The sequence below is a fragment of the Mustela lutreola genome, chromosome 1, assembly GCF_030435805.1.
Source record: "Mustela lutreola isolate mMusLut2 chromosome 1, mMusLut2.pri, whole genome shotgun sequence".
In the NCBI taxonomy this organism is placed as follows: Eukaryota; Metazoa; Chordata; class Mammalia; order Carnivora; family Mustelidae; genus Mustela; species Mustela lutreola.
In genome coordinates, this window is record NC_081290.1 from 148,663,485 (window position 1) to 148,680,062 (window position 16,578).

Genomic DNA, 16,578 nt, shown 5'->3' on the forward strand with positions numbered 1-16,578 from the left:
AGGAAAGGCTGTCAATGTCCTTCTTGTCTACTGTATTATAATCAGTGGAACTCAACCTAAGGGGTCAAGAGAAGTATTACTACTTTAGATGCATTTATCGTAACCATAAGGAACATTTAACATCAACAAAATGAAATGCAGGATTTTTGTCAATACCTTTGAGATGATTATCAGTTTCTAGTTGACAAAACAGGCAGTGTATACAATAAGGAAAAGACGTCATGCCTGTCCTCACGTACTTACATAATATAGAAAAGACTGGCTACAGACATTTTGGAGATATTTTATGTTTGGGGGAATTCCTTTTTGGAACTTTTAAAACTGTGACCAAGATCGAAAGGAATTTTAAATGTCATTTTTGTGACACTTCACATAAAAGTGTCAGTGCTCTTTGGGAAAGGTACGTGAGAAGAGCATTTCTTTGATGTTTTCCTCTTGATCTGCTTTCTCCTTAAATCTTACTCCTTTATGGGGACCTTTTAGTCATAGCATCATTTTTCAACCACTGGATAAAGTGAGAGTCAAGAGTTTGGGTGGTAGATTCTTTTTAAAAACTAAGACATGATATAAAAATGGAGAATGATATCAATTTTATTTTTGCAGGTGAAGGGAGTTTTTTCACCAGTTGAAAAATGATGCCATGACTAATATGACATCATTTGGTCCCCCACAAAGTTGGCTCTTCTACAGACTTAGGAAGAGACAGCTGTGAGAGAGGCAAAAATCTTTCCATTATTAATGGGAAGCCCATTTTCGCCTGTGAAAAGGATCTACAATTACAAGGGTTGGGAATGACTATGGAGGACTGGTAATATCTGAGGGCCTCACACTAAGCAGATAGCTGAGGACTCTGTCCATGAACATGAATGCACAGGACTCATTGATTTGTTTTTAAACGTTTTCATGCCCTGATGCCAACAGCTGACAGGGAACACCAGAGGCTTCTGCTCCACACGGCCCCCTCCTGCAAACACCAAAGCCAATGATATATCATAGGATGCCATGCCCCATGGGTCTCAGCTCAGGTGGCATTCCCTAGGCTCAGGTTTTCTTCCTGACTCTTTATATAAAGGAATACATTTATGTTTCTTCTACTATCAACACTAATTATATCTAAAGAAGGAATTTAATCGTGAGGTAGAAGTTGGGACAGGTTCCTTCCACCCGTAAGTGAATTTTGGGGGCTTCCCAGGACATTTAAAGACTAGGCTAGGATATGTCCTTAAATTCTGACATTAGGTGATATGCTTCTGTCAGGCACAGCTTGCCCTATTTTCAGTTATCATAGCCTTTCCCAGGAAGCTGGGACTGTCTTGACTTTGAAGAATCTTTCAGTGTTCCTATTCATTCATCTTCTGTGTCCTTGAACCTGAGCTGAGGCGTCTATCACAATTGAATTAGAACCTCAACAGAGAGCAGACTGAGGACTGAGACTCCATCCTGGCCACTCAGCCCTCTGGTAAAAGTTCTGGTGAAGAAGAAGGATGAAATTAATGACTAAAACAAGGCTTGAAAATTCACAAAAGACCTCCATTAGTCATGCTCCTCCACCCCAATCACCGTGGATGAGCGACAGTTGGCTGGAGTCACATCCCTTCCTGGGGTCTGAGCAGAACAGAGCGTCAGGGGTCAGAGGGGCCTTGGAAGTGCTTTCTCATGCCTATCAAATTTCCCTAATGATCCGGGTCCACCCCCTTGCTATTTCAGAACAGGAATGTCATCTTATGCATATTTTCAGAAAGAGGTGTGAGTGCTAAGATTTCCCTTTCCCTTCATAGCCAAGTTTGCCTCGTCTCAGGACAGGTGTGGTCTTGCTGTTCTTCACTGAGCTGCAGGCAGCTGGTGTGTTCCGCTTAACTCAAAGCATTTTTGTCCCTGGATTTTACCCTGGGAGGAGACTAGTTCTGGCAGGAGAGTAGATGAGAGTGAGTTGAGAATGCCACCTAGACAAGCTCTGCCTGGGCAGAGTCAGGAGTGCGTGCTCCAAAGGACAACAGGTACGGGACCACAAGGAGACACAGGAGAGGTTGAGGGGTCCCCGGAATGAGAGCACTGGAGACAAGGACTTGAGGCAGGCCTACTCTGAAAATCGCAACATCATTCTCTCTGAATGGCCCTCGCATGGGACAGTAGTGCCCCCTTATGCATGGTTTTGCTTTCTGTGGTTTCAGTTACCCGCGTTCAACTGCAATCCAGAAGCAGATGATTCTCCTCTGACATAAGGTCAGGAGGTCAGTAGTAGCCTAATACGACATCACAAGACCGCCATGGTTCATCTCATTTCATCTCGTTTGTAGGCATTTTATCAACTCCTATTATCACAAGAAGGGTGAGTGAGAACAGTATGATATTTTGAGAGACAATATTCATGTAAGTTTTTAACAGAATGTCATTATAATTGTTCTATTTTCTATTAATTACTGTCGTTAATCTCTTCCTGTGCCTAATTTACAAATTAATCTTTATCATAGGTTAAGTTTATATCGGAAAAGTATATTATACATAGGGTCCGTGGTTTCAGGCATCCACTGTGTGTCTTGGAACAGATCCCCTGCAGGTAAGAGGCGACAACTATAATTGCAAATGAATCTTAAAAATTTCAAACTACAGCTAACTTGTCTGCGCTAGTTAGTTTGAATCCGACATGGGCCTGTCTAAGCAGATCATGTCAATTCTCTTGCCAGGAGACCACCATACCAAATGGGTTTTCCAGAGGCCACAGAGAGACCTTGATGTTCAGATTCCCCATTGACTGGCTGGCCTCTGGAACCTCCAGAGGCCTAGGGATGTCATCTTGTAGTCAGATGTAAACGTGGTGCTTGAGTGTGGCTTTCAAAACAACCGTGTGGTAGGAAGATAACAATAGCTAGAACACTCAGAAATAAAAAAGAAAGTCTCAGGACAGTTCATACTCATTAAGGCCCTCATCTTATTCCTTATTTTACATGAGAAAATTTCCTAAAGACCAAATGAAAGTTACTATCATAGACAACCACTTTTAATGTGTGCTTACCATGAATGAGGTACAGCTAGTTGATCCAAATGCTAATGTGTCAAAGATAGTCATGGTCCTCAAGAATGTCCAGTCAGGCATAAGAGAAGACATATTCATATATGAGATACACAGATGTGCATATATATGTAGCTGGCACACACACGCATGTGCACACACACATACATATGTGTATGTATGTGTGTATATACATATGTACACACATATGTATATATGTATATATATACTGTCACTGCCACTATGTCAGTTCTGTGTATAAACTGGAATGTAATTTCTAATAGCTTTTTCCCTAAGATCTAATTTTCTAATTATTTTTAGAAGGTTTTTAATGCCTTTGGATACCATGGCCACAGTAGACATTTCCTGATTCACCTCCCCAAACTAGGCACTCAAATGTGATTACTTCCTGTGCTTAACCCTTTATTTGGTGGCCGCTTGTTGGTCTTGGTCTACTTCCTTGGAATTAAAACTTTTAGTCTTCCTGAGCCCTCCTTCATCCAGGACTCAGACTTAGGCTCTCCTTTCTCTATATTTAAAGCTGCAGCCAGTGCCTTACTCTTCAATGTCAAGATCCCAGTCATGAAGAAGTAGAGGATCAGATCCCCTAAGGGTCAGAGGAAGAGAGGGACGGCCCTAGCAAAAGTCACTCGGATTCTCTGGGCTTCAGTTAATCATTTGTTTAAAAGAGCAGATGTATTATTATCTAAGGTCCCTTCCACCTCTAAAATATTGGGATTCTATAGAGGAAGTGTGATAATGGTCAAATCAGTGGTAGCAAAAGCACTAAAGGCAATTGAGAAGGGACTAAATCTCACAGGGCTGGGTCAGTTGGGGGCAGAGTCCATGGAAGGTGGTGGGACTTGGGCTTGAATTTGAAAGATGATTGGACTGAGGCCAGTGAGGAGCAACTGAAGGGGGATGCTATGCAGGTCAACGATTGTGAGCAAAAGTAGACAAGGGGCAAGCTGTGTAGGGGGAATTAATACACTAATATGTCGATTTGCCCAAGACTAGGATTAATAACAATGGAGCTTGAGGTGGACACTGCACACCAGACAAGAGTTTTGAGGTCTATTCCCTTGAGCTTGACCATGAAGAGTTGTTAGGATGACAGCTTTGAACTGCCATGGGTACTGTAGGCAAGGATGACCCCAGGATTGCCTAGGGAAAGGTGTTTCCTTATTGGTGGTTTATAGTTTCTCTAGATGATAGCATTCCTGGGAACAGTGACCATCACTCCTCAAGGGGAATCACTCTGCCCACAAGTAGACCCAGCTGCTGTGGTTGTGGTTAGCGTCTCAGAACAATTATATCAGCTGGTAGGAAGCATGGGATTTGGGGGGACTGTAATAATTTCAGTAGACAATGGACATGATAGGAGCTGAGTATGGCCCAACAGCTGTTGTCTATCGGCAGCAGGTCAGAAAGGAAGACAGATGTCTTGAGGGTGACCTTCTTGAATGAGTGTGTTTGGGAATTTAGGATTCCCTTGGGGCTTAATGACATGCCATTGCTTGGCAACCATAATGAACAGTGTAGCATTACATGCCATAGGTGCAAACAAACCGTAAAACTCTGACAGGATGGCTAGAGGAACTCTAGCAGCCAGCTTGGGGAGAGGGGTAAATAGAAACTGACTTTATGGCAAAGATAGGGGCATGGTGAGGAATGGAGAAGGAAAGTGGGGAAGCTAAGATTACCTTAGGAAACATTCTTAAGCACGAGATTCCACACATGTAAGTATGATAGGGAATAAGAGACAAAAGCAGAGCTCAAAGGAGGACTAGATTATATGTAAAGACATAGTCACTGGCTTCAGTGCCAGCATGAACTTGAACAAGATGGCATGGCTTCGTGAGGGAGCCACTGGTAGCCCATCTCGAGCCTACGGAAAAGGGGATATGATTTTCTTGATCCCAAACTCCATTGGCCAGGAGACACGGTCCCATGCCATGCCTTGACTTCAACATTGGCCAGATCTAGGAGGGCATCTATTTCTCCCATGGCTGGTCCAGAGCTTCAGTGACCACAAAGAAAAGGGACGTTGATCCTCCTAATCCCCTAGAGATGCCAAGACATTTAGAAACCACACATTAACCTCCATTTACACAAATGTTCCTTGATCTTACTTTAAATTCTAAACACTTGTTTGTGTATGCAAATTACATTAGCAAGGGCTTTCACATGACAGAAAGGATTGTCCCTTCACAAAAGAGACCATTAATATACTCTGTTAAATTTTCAAATATCCTGCTTGTATCTAACTTCTCTGTAACACATCTACTATGAGAATTGTGTAAACTTGACTTTCCCTGTTCCATTTTCCTGAGTAAGAACTATTTGATAAAAAGTCATTTATATGCAAAAGTTTCAAAAGTAATATATATTTATTAGCTCCATAATTACAGATTTATTTTTCATTTTAAAGTTTTATCTACAATTTAATCTTCTTTTCAGAGTGCTGATTTCACTATAAGTCAAGAAAACCATATAATTAGCATTTTTAATACTCCACTAAACATCAAATTAGATTTCTTATTAGAATAATACTAACACCACTTTATCGCTACCCTTACCACAAAAGTGGGATGAACTGGTATCTTTAGGCTTTTGTCACCTCCTGTATTTTCAGCTGAAATTGAAAAGAATGTATAATGAAAGAAAACAAGGTATTATAATGCAAGCACCCACATAGCCCTCAATGTTTCAGATATTCATAAACGCTTTCCACTTAGTGACCTATTTAATCTTTACTACACGTCTGTGAGGAGGTAGTGACAGTGTTCACCCCTTTTATGGAAGAGGCTACAGAGGCTGGGAGAGGTTACATTCCTTGCCTAAATTCGCAGAGCTAACAATTAGCAACAAATCTGGAAATCATGCTCAGAGAGTCTTGCCCTCGTGTCCATTCTCTTAACCACTCCACTCTTCTGCCTCTAGTTGTTTGGGGTTTTCTGGTGGTTGTTCTGAAATTTTTTTTTGAAGTAGCTAGGCAAAGTTTATAATATAGTCACACGACTCTTGAAACCTCTTCTGCTCTCTCCCTATGAGAACACGTGCCATTATCTCACCCTTCAGAGCACAGAATAAATCTCTTCTTTACTGATTGTTTTTCGTGTCAAACTAACATATTTCTAGTTTCGACTCTATGATATTTTCCAGTATGTTTATCCTCTGTTTGTATCACACTATTAAATAAAAATGACTAGAAATTTAGGCCAAACTGGAAAAAATGACATCTAGTTATCCATCTTTCCTACAGTGGTTTCTCCCAATGTTTTCTCTATCAGATCTGTTGGGAGAAGAGTATATGAGTGTCCTTCCTGCTGCATTTCTTTTAGCCTGATCTTTTTTTTTTTTTTTTTTTTTCTGGTCTCCCACATTCCGTAGGCAGAATTCCTTAAGGCTGACCACAAGTAGAACGAAAATGCCTGAGGCAGGTATAGGAGCCTCTACTGTCCATCAACTAAGCCAGCATATGCAAATCCTATTTTGCTTGTCAAGAGTTTTCTCCACATTCCTTTCTGAGTACAACATGTGCATTGCATCAAGAATGGTAATGTTCCGTGAGTCCTCCTTCCCGGGACACTGGCTACCATTGACTACATGTAGAATTCTGCCAACAATTCTTTCCTTTTCCCTGCTCTTTAATTTAGCTCACTGCCAAGGGAATCATAAAGACTCATTTGGTGGCAGGATGTAGTCTGTGGTACAGTCTACTATCAGTACTGATAGAGTCCCTACCTGAACCCCTGCCTCTGCAAATTTTATTTTTTCCATGTTGCTTATCAATCTTCTTTCTTTATTTAAGGAAAATGGGAAGCTATCCACTGGGAATTCCCACTATGTTAACTCTGCTAGTTAAAGTTCACAGTTAGTTCCTATGATTTCCAGGGCTCTTCTTCTAGTAGCCCATTGCCTTACTATATATATATATTTTTTTTTTAGTTTAACTTCTGCCTTATTTTAGTTTATTTTCTTTAGTTTATTTTCTTTCATTTATTTTCTTTAGAAGAGAAAGTGACCTATGTGAGCAGAACATGCTCCTTCACTGTGCATGTCAACTGACAAAATTTTAAAATAACCAAGTCCTAACGATAGACACACAGATCACTGGAAAAGAACTGAGAGTTTAGAAATAAACCCTTGTATTTATGATCAACTGATTTTTGACAAAGATGCCAAAGCAATTTCAATAGTGAAGGGATAGACCTCTTTTCAACAATGGGCCCTAAGACATTTGGATATTCATACTTGGAAGAATGAACTTAGACTCTTATCCCACACTGTACTCAGAAATCAACTCAAAGTGGTTTATATTTATAAATAAACCCATACAGGGGCACCTGGGTGACCCAGTCTTTTAAGTGGCTGCCTTCGGCTCCGGTCATGATTCCAGGATTCTGGGATCAAGCCCCACCTTTGGCTCCTTATTCAGCAGAGAGTCTGCTTCTCCCTCTCCCTCTGTTGCTTCCCCTGCTTGTGCTCTGTCTCTCTTTCTCTCAAATAAATAAATAAAACCTTAAAAAAATAAAAATAAAATAAACCCATACATTTATGGTCAACTAATTTTACACATGGCAAGATAAGCCAGTGGTTAAAGAATCATCTTTTTAACAAATGGTGATAAGACAGCTGAATATCTACATGTAAAAAAAAAAAAAATGAATGTGAGCCCTTGCCTCATATAATATGTAACAACTCAAGATGGAACAAATACTTAAATGTAATAGTTAAACCCATAAAACGCCTAGAGAGAAAGTATGTGTACATCTCATGACCTTGGACTAAGAACTGGTCTCTTAGATATGACACCTAGAAAAACAAGTAAATTAGACTTTTTTGAAATTTAAAAAAATGTTTGTGCTTCAAAGGGCACCACCAAGAAAGTCCATAAAATGGGAAGGATTATTTCCAAATAATATATTTCATAAGGATCTAGTATGTAGACTATATAAAGAACCTTTACAACTCAAAAATAAAAAGACAAAAAGGAATTTTTTTAATGGATGAAGGATTTAAATATATAGTTCTCCAAAGAAGATATACAAATAGCCAATAAGCACATGATAAGATGCTCAATATCATTAGTCAATAGGGAAATGCTAAGCAAAATCACAGTGAAATACTTCTTCATACTCACTAGAATAGCTGTACTTTAAAAAAAAAAAAAAGGATAATAACAAGTTTTGGGTCTGGATGTGGAGAAATTGGAACCCTCATACACCACTGGTAGGAACGTAACAAGGTGCAATCACCTTTGGAAAGAGCTTGGCATTTCTTAAAAACTTAAAAAATGGAGTTATCATCTATCTCAGTAATTCTATACATAGGTATATACACTGAAGAATTGAAAAAATATATATTTACATAAACACTGGTACATGGATATTTGTAGCTATATTCTTCATAGTAGTCCAAATGTAGAAACAGTCCAAACGTCCATCAACTGATAAATGATTAAACAAAATGCCGTATGTCTATACAATGGAAAGTTATTCAGCTGTAAAAAGGAATGAACTACGATACATGCTACAATGTGTATGACCTTGAAAACATTATTCAAAGGGAAAGAAGCCAGGTGCAAAGGCCCCATATTTATATGAAATGTCCAGAAAAGGCAGATCACTTGTAGAGACAGAAAGTAAAGTGGTGTTTGTCTGAGGCTTGTGTGAGGACAATGATTAAGATATAGTTATGTTCTGTCACATAGAGAATTTTGCTTGGGTCTCCAAAATCCTTCCAGATAAGAGCTCATGTTATAATGCTCTCATTAAATGCTTTACGTGGATTATTTTATTTAATCCTCACAAAAACACTGTGACATAGGTATTCTTTTTATGATTCCCATTTTTCAGAAGTGGAAACTAAAGAAAAAGAGATGGGATAATGTACCAAAAAACAGTCCGTTACCAACAGTATGTCTGAGATTCAAACACAAGGCGATTTGATTCCAGAACTACCCCCCCCCCCTTACCCTGTCTGGGATGAGACAGTGTCATGATTATTCAGCAACACTTACTTGAAATTATCAGGCAAAATATAATCTGTGGCTTGATTATAATATGATGGACTCATCAAGCATTTCCTTGGGGAGATTTCATTTCAGGGGAATCGGACAGTCCTCTAAATCATTAAAAGACAATCCCAACAACTTATTTTAAAAAATTAAATATTGTGTCTAACTGAATTATCAGCTTAGCAGAAAGTAGGTTGGGACAGACTTCCCTGGCCTCATGCTGTCTGTATTTATCTGACTAGGTTCTAAGCATCACCCTCCCAAGTCTCTGCTCAGACTTCTTCCATGGTCCTTACTCTACTCCATAATGTGTTTGGTGCCAGAAACTGCATCTTAATGCAGACTAGGTGAACAGACTGTAACCCTGGAACCCACAGTGACCCTTCAAATGACTGACGTTGTTCAGAGGCCTGACCTGGTGGTCCAGAGGGCTGGTGGCCCCTGAACATGCCCCAAACCCTCAACCACAGGCCTTTGGCCTCCAAGAAGAGATCTGAGAGAATGAAGGATGACTGCTTAGATTTGCTGAACTTGGTAAGTCGTTTGTGAAGTAGAGATGATCATGATCTTCTTCAACATAACAGAATTGGGGGTGCCTGGGTGGCTCAGTGGGTTAAAGCCTCTTCCTTCGGCTCAGGTCATGATCCCAGAGTCCTGGGATCGAGCCCTGCATCAGGCTCTCTACTCAACGGGGAGCCTGCTTCCTCCTCACTCTCTGCCTGCTTCTCTGCCTACTTGTGATCTCCGTCTGTCAAATACATAAAATCTTTAAAAATAAATAAATAAATAACAGAATTGTTTTGACCATTTTAAAAAAAAGGCAACAAAAAAAAATTATAAAGCGTTAGCACAACCAAGTCATGCTTATTAATGTGTAAGGCATTTTGTGAGTCTAATCTGATTTTGCTCTGGGCTTCTACGACACAGATTTCCCTTTGCAGCTAAGCTTAAATCCTGCCGTCATCATTACTGAACATCAATTTTACAAAATCAGACCGGGCCAAAAATTTTGCCATCGTAATTCAAAACTTTGGAAAGTGGAATGATTTATGGCATCGAAAAGGTAAACATTAGATCTTCCACCGAAGTTTTATTATTCACCTAGCAACATGACAAAATTGCCTACAAATGACTTAACCAGGCACTAGATTTTCTTTAAAATAAATTTAAAGTAATTAATCGTTCAAAATCAAAGGGAAAAGTGAGTATCCTTTCAATCTCAATGTCTCCAGTAAGCTTTTTGTTGGTTTTCTTTATCTTTCTGGGATGGGCCTTTGTTTTTAGTGGTTGTGTTTTCTGAAGCTTTTATTAGTGAGACAAAGATGACTTTATTTGGCTTTTATTCCTTGAAAAAAAAAAAAGTGGAGTTCATGTGCTAGTATCTGGAGAATTTCAAACCTCATTCTTTTATTATTTTTTTTCTTTTCCCCAAAAGATCAATCTATCCCCCTGTGCCTTCTTAACCCCCTTTCCGTGGAATCCCTCTGTGAACACACAAGTGTTAGAGCTTGTGTGGCTGTTCGTGCTTCAGATTATTTAGTGCATAGTGCAGAACCAACGTGTGTATTTTTCTTGTCCATGGATCATTTCATTGCCACATACCTAAACAGCTGGAAAGAACTGACACTCAGTGTTGGTAATTCGCTCTATGTGATGTTTGCATTTGTGTCTTTTTGGTAATTCAAGGGCTAGTTTGGGGCTGAGCGTCAACTTTATAAACTTCTCTTCAGCCAAATGTAACTTGATTTATCAAGTTACTGCGCTTGGTATGCTTAGCTTATCTTTCCGTTTTCACCATTCCTTACAAAGAGATATTCTTATTAAAATAAATATATATTGTTACGCATTTTTTTTAGCTGAGAGATTCTAAGAAACTTGTGGTATAGTGATAGATCAGAGAACAAAATTATGAGGGAGAAAAGTTAGTCTCTCTTTGATAAATCATCTTTTTTTTTTTTCCCTTTGATACTATATATTGATCTCTAGTCACAGTTCCAGGTAGATCAGTTTACCTCTCAACAAGCTTAGGAGAAAAGAGAAAAAACAAATTACATTTACAGCCATATTTCAAGAGGAAGGTTATTTATGAAAAGCAAAGTAAAGCAGGAAAAAACCGGTTTTAAAGCTTTCCACTGACAGAGTTCTTTCTTACCCTATATTCACCATCAATGTTTTATTCTCTGCATTTATTGACATATCATCTTGTCGTTCAACTTCTGTCAAAAATTACACTTGTTCATAAGGTTTAGCCCTTGATAGAGCACCAAGAAAATTGTAGGGGATTGCCTCACACTCTAAGTCTATATCCCCAGCCAGCTACTGGGTTCCTCAGTGACTGAGTGAAGGTCAATTCAATCAAATCATTCAACTTATTTGTCACTAAATTGATGAGATTATGTTTCTTTTTTTCCTTGAAAAAGAGCTACTTCATTCAACTAAATTAACCAAGTGGATCACTCAACCTATTGTGCACTCATAGCATTTAAATATTTTTGAAGGACACTGCTTCTCAGGGTTAGGTATGAGTGAGATGTTCCTTTCTCAGAGAAGAGCTCTGAGCTTCTGTATCTTCCTGGGTCTGCTCCTGTTCCTGGTCCAGTTCCTGTGTGGTAGGAACTCTAGAGGACCTTATCTGGTGAGTATAACCCTATTATTAGTTGAGGCAAGCATGAGTTCACTTGTATAACTATCTAGTTCTCCAACTTTACTCTCAATTACAGTATCTCCTGTTTAAATTTCAAACCAACCTAAAAAGTCTTGTGAATTATTTACCAACCCAACATAAATTTTCTTCAGCAAGTTGTCTTTGATTCTTTGGTTTGCAACATTATTCTGTGCCAAATCTGAAAAGCACTCTGGAAAGTTTATTCACAGGCCAAGCAATCAAAGCTGTGCCTTTTTAGTTTTGAGAGTTTTTTTTTTTTTTTTAAACTGCTACAATTTCATCATAAAAAATTTTCAAACAAAGCTGTCTTCTATAGTGAAATTGCCTATTTACCCACATACATGTACAGGTAATTACCAAGGTTAACCGGTAATGTTATTTAAGTAATCGTTTTTATATTGTATAATTATGTAATTATGATTATATGTGGCATATGATTATAGAGGTTTTCAAAAGCACATGGCTTTTTAGTATACAGAGATAAATTCAAACATGGCAAGGTAATTGGAATCATCCGAGTTCATGTGAGCTAGCCTCTCAGAGAACTTCTGTTCTTTCTCTTTTTTTTTCATTTATTTGTTAATGTTTCCATAACCCAGAAAAAAAAATCTTTAAAAATGTACCTTGGGGGGACGCCTGGGTGGCTCAGTTGGTTGGACGACTGCCTTCGGCTCAGGTCATGATCCTGGAGTCCCGGGATCGAGTCCCGCATCGGGCTCCCAGCTCCATGGAGAGTCTGCTTCTCTGCTTCTCTCTCTGACCTTCTCCTTGCTCATGCTCTCTCTCACTGTCTCTCTCTCAAATAAATAAATAAAATCTTTAAAAAAAAAAAAAATGTACCTTGGGGAACCTGGGTGGCTCAGTGGGTTAAGCCTCTGCCTTCAGCTCAGGTCATGATCCCAGGGTTCTGGGTTTGAGCCCCGCATCAGGCTCTCTGCTCAGCAGGAAGCCTGCTTCCACCTCTCTCTCTGCCTGCCTCTCTGCCTACTTGTGATCTCTTTCTCTCTGTCAAATAAACAAAATCTTAAAAAGATAAAATTAAATTTTAAAAAATGTACCTTAACTCAAAAAGAGATGGAGGATTCTGGATCTTTGTGTGTTTCTATTGATGCAAACATGGAAATTAGCAGAAATACAAAGGATTTGAAAAATGCTTCTAGACTCTTACAATTCTTTTCCTTTTCTTTTCTATGCTATGAACTTCAGCAAACACAACATCAATGAGATCAGAATAAACTAATGAAGGTAGAAGTGAGAAATAATCATAGATGCTTAGGCTATAAAGCTCTTCTCCCAAGTTTATCCCCATGTGCCTTTACCCAGGAAGGTGATTATCACCTCCTTCCTTAAAAGAGTTTCTACCTGAACAATACCTCCTGTCACGGATATTTTCCCACTAAATCTTTGTTCCTTTTGCTGTAAGATCCAGCAAGTATAATTCCTTTCAAGTCCTTTAGGAAAATGGAGAATTTTACTAAGCATATAAGTTACCTTGAGAGAAGGATATGAAGCATTTGAAAAGGATGGACTAATATGAAAAATGGTTGGCATGTATTCATTAGTCACTTTTTCCCCTAGACAATATATTTAGTTATATATTTTCAGAAAAAAACATGATCTTTGGAAGTTTTTAAGGAATGTGCCTAAAACAGCTTCCTTAGTGGCAGTGTTTTAGTTAATTTATCAATTTACATCATTAACTTCTAACTAAACAATAAACATTTCAATTTTAATACATGTTTTATAAAACACACATTTCTAATCATTGCAACACCTCAGATTCTCTAAATTCCTATAGTGTAGTTTTCATAACCTTCAGGCTCTTTTCCAAATTTCTGCTCTAGCATATTTTTATTGTATCAACTTTAATGAGAGAAAAATAAGTCTTGCAAAACAAATTTCAGGATCCAGGAAGTGGATTAAGGGGGCCACTTGATTTCTCTTTTCCACTGACCCTGGTTCACATGTATTTTGACTACTGAAAATCTTTATAACACTCACAGTATAGCCTAGGGATTAGGGTCTGTGTTTAAATCCTAGCCTTAACACTTACCAACCGTGGGCAAAATGGACAGCTTTAGGCTTCCATTTCTTTCCTAGCATCTTAAGGGACATGTTCATTGAGACTTTATGAATGTGCTACAAGAAATAAATGAGTCAAAGGGTAGAAAATACTCTGACGCTGTGCCTTAAACATAGTTTGTTTTTAATACATGTTAGCTTTAAAATAATAACATTTTATCGTGCTAATAGGTTTCCTACATCATTCCTGAACCATATTTAAAATCTGGGTCATGAATTTTATGGCAGGGCACCAACCTATAAATGCTTCCTTATTTGGCTCTTTACTGTCTTCCTTCAATCAAACAAAGCCATCGGCTCATTTGCTCATGCATTTATCACCAATGTCCTTGCCCCTCGCTGAACTCCTATCCTGTCCTTCACCAAAACTGTTTTGCCACTTTTGCAAATACTAATTATTATTTTACCTGTTTTGTGAGATCTTACCCATAGGTAAGATGCTAATTTTCACCCATTTATTGTTCTACTCAATTGGACTGCTGCAGTTTGGTTATACTTGCTTTTTTTTTTTTATTGTGTGTGTATGTGTGTGTGTGTGTGTGTGTGTGTGTGTGTACATATGTGATATGTAATTATACAGGATTTTTTAAATATAGCTTCTTTTTTAATCTAGAAGAGCAATGTTTCCAATGTAGACCATGTGCAGAAGTGCCATTCTTGGAGTCAGGCAAGATCAGGTCTGGTGAGCTGAATGCCAGAGTGGCCTTGGACAGTGAAGGAGCAGCCAGAGACCCTCTTTTGAAGTTTAAAAGTACACATTTGGATATGACCTCGTGCTTAAATATTATAGCTATAAAATAAAGACGCATACTTAAGAACAGTAAATACATTCATTATCTATATGGTCCCACATATAGTATCATTACGAAGGAAGTTATTTTAGGAAGTTTTTTTGTTTGTGAGAAAGAAGCCTATTCACGGGTATAGGAGAGAGGGTAGTCATTTGAATTCTTTCATATGGGAACTAAGGAAAAGCTAAACAGAAGAATAGGAGTCCTAGGAACCTGGAGCAGCAGGATCTTGTTTCCTGGGTCATCAGTACTGTGACTCTGCTCCCTTCAACATGTTTGCTCCTCTCTGCTCTCACTGCTGACACATTTTGCCAAACCCCATTCCTCTGTATCCCATGACCCCAATTTTTGCCATGTGGGATTATCACCTGCTCTATTAGTTGCTAATTTGTTTTTTTTTTTTTAATCAACTCACTTTTTATTTAGTACACTAGCCTTGTAACACAGGAAGAATGAATACAATGACCTCCTCATCCCATGGGTCACTTCTGTCTTCATCTTGATGAGCAAAGGGAATCTACAGATATTCCTCTCCCTGTCTCCTTTCCCCCAGTAGCTGGTCCTAACCTTGGTTACATTGTAGAACCACCTGAATGATTTAAAAACACCTTTGCCTAGAAAGTACTTAAAGAGATTATCTTGTGGTGAGGCTTGGGCATCAGTGCTTTTAAAGCCCTAGGTGGTTGTAGTGTGTCATGAAGGCTGAAGACCACTGTCCGATAGATATTCCTCCCTCAGTCCCTCTACATTGAAAGCACTTCAGAGACATGAGTCTGCAGGCCATGAATGAAAGCAAGGCAGGCTGCATGTGCCCACCCTTCCATGGGATATCCTACCAGACTTGTCTGATTTGGTATTAAATGTGTACACCACAGTTTTAGAAATGCTTAGTCCTCCATATATTCTGTTTATTGTTGTGCTTTTTTGTTCGGTTGGTTTTTTGTGTTGTTATTTCTTTCTTTTCTTTTTTTTTTTTTTTCTAGCTTCTGCCTCTTCTTAACTTTAATACTCATCATGGTTTCAATTTCTCACGAATCTTTCCTGTATGTCCTCAACATCAGTGCCCTTGACACAGTGACCATCATCTCTATTTTCTAGTACAAAATGCTGACTGAGAGAAGTTGATTGGCGTAGCTCATCTTTGCAGTCTGCATCATTGTCAGTGTTAATATTGCCAGCCCATAGGTCCAAGGAGCTTCTCTAATATAATGGAGAGAGACCAGGGAAGTAGTCATCTTCTATTGAATAGCAATGAGGCTTAGAGATTCTTTGAAAGGATATCATTCTCACCCTGGCATTGATTGTTTTGGCCTGGAGAGTGTTTTCCTCACATGGCTCAGCATTAGAGTCAACTCAGGACCTTGGGAGTTCTAGTTCTATCTATCCACATTCTAAGTCAGTAAGTCTCGCGGGTAGGAGCAGACTTTGAGAATTCACATTTTTTTATGACTGCCAAGGAAAATTTAACAGTGACTTTGGTTTGGGAACCCTGGATGAATTGATCTCTGATGTTCTTTACTCTAAAAATGTATGGTTCCATAATAAATTCTACAAGAGAGGTATCAACCTCACCTTTTGAATTCAGAAAGTTTCTATTGAGATTCATAGAAAAGTATTTACAAGAAACATTAATTGGTGCTTGGATAACAAAGGATAGTGAAGGGTAGTGCTGAATACTAAATCTTCTTCTTAGATATTAACACTGTGTTAGAAGACACAAAGCTGAGAAGGCCTGTGGTCAAAAGAAACCCATTTCATACCCACTGAGATAACTTGTTTGCAATAATGGCAACTTAGTCTCAAGAAACCTATTAATACTTCTTCTACCGGTTTTCCCTTAGCCAGGTTGGGAGGCTCCAGTTCTGCACAGTATTCTGGATATGGTGAATTCTCAATAAATGCTACTGATTGACTAATGACCAGTAGAAGAAAGGCAGAGGCTGAACCTTAGATTCATCAATTTTGTTAATTGTTAGCAGCCTGAGTAAAAGTTTTGATAAAGAGGTCA

General features: G+C 38.8%; 1 long non-coding RNA gene across 1 annotated transcript in view; it reads right to left on the minus strand.

The window, feature by feature from the left end:
* LOC131832977 (uncharacterized) overlaps positions 1 to 16,578 on the minus strand; it is a 159,390-nt gene that overhangs the window by 18,579 nt on the left and 124,233 nt on the right. The window lies entirely within an intron of this gene.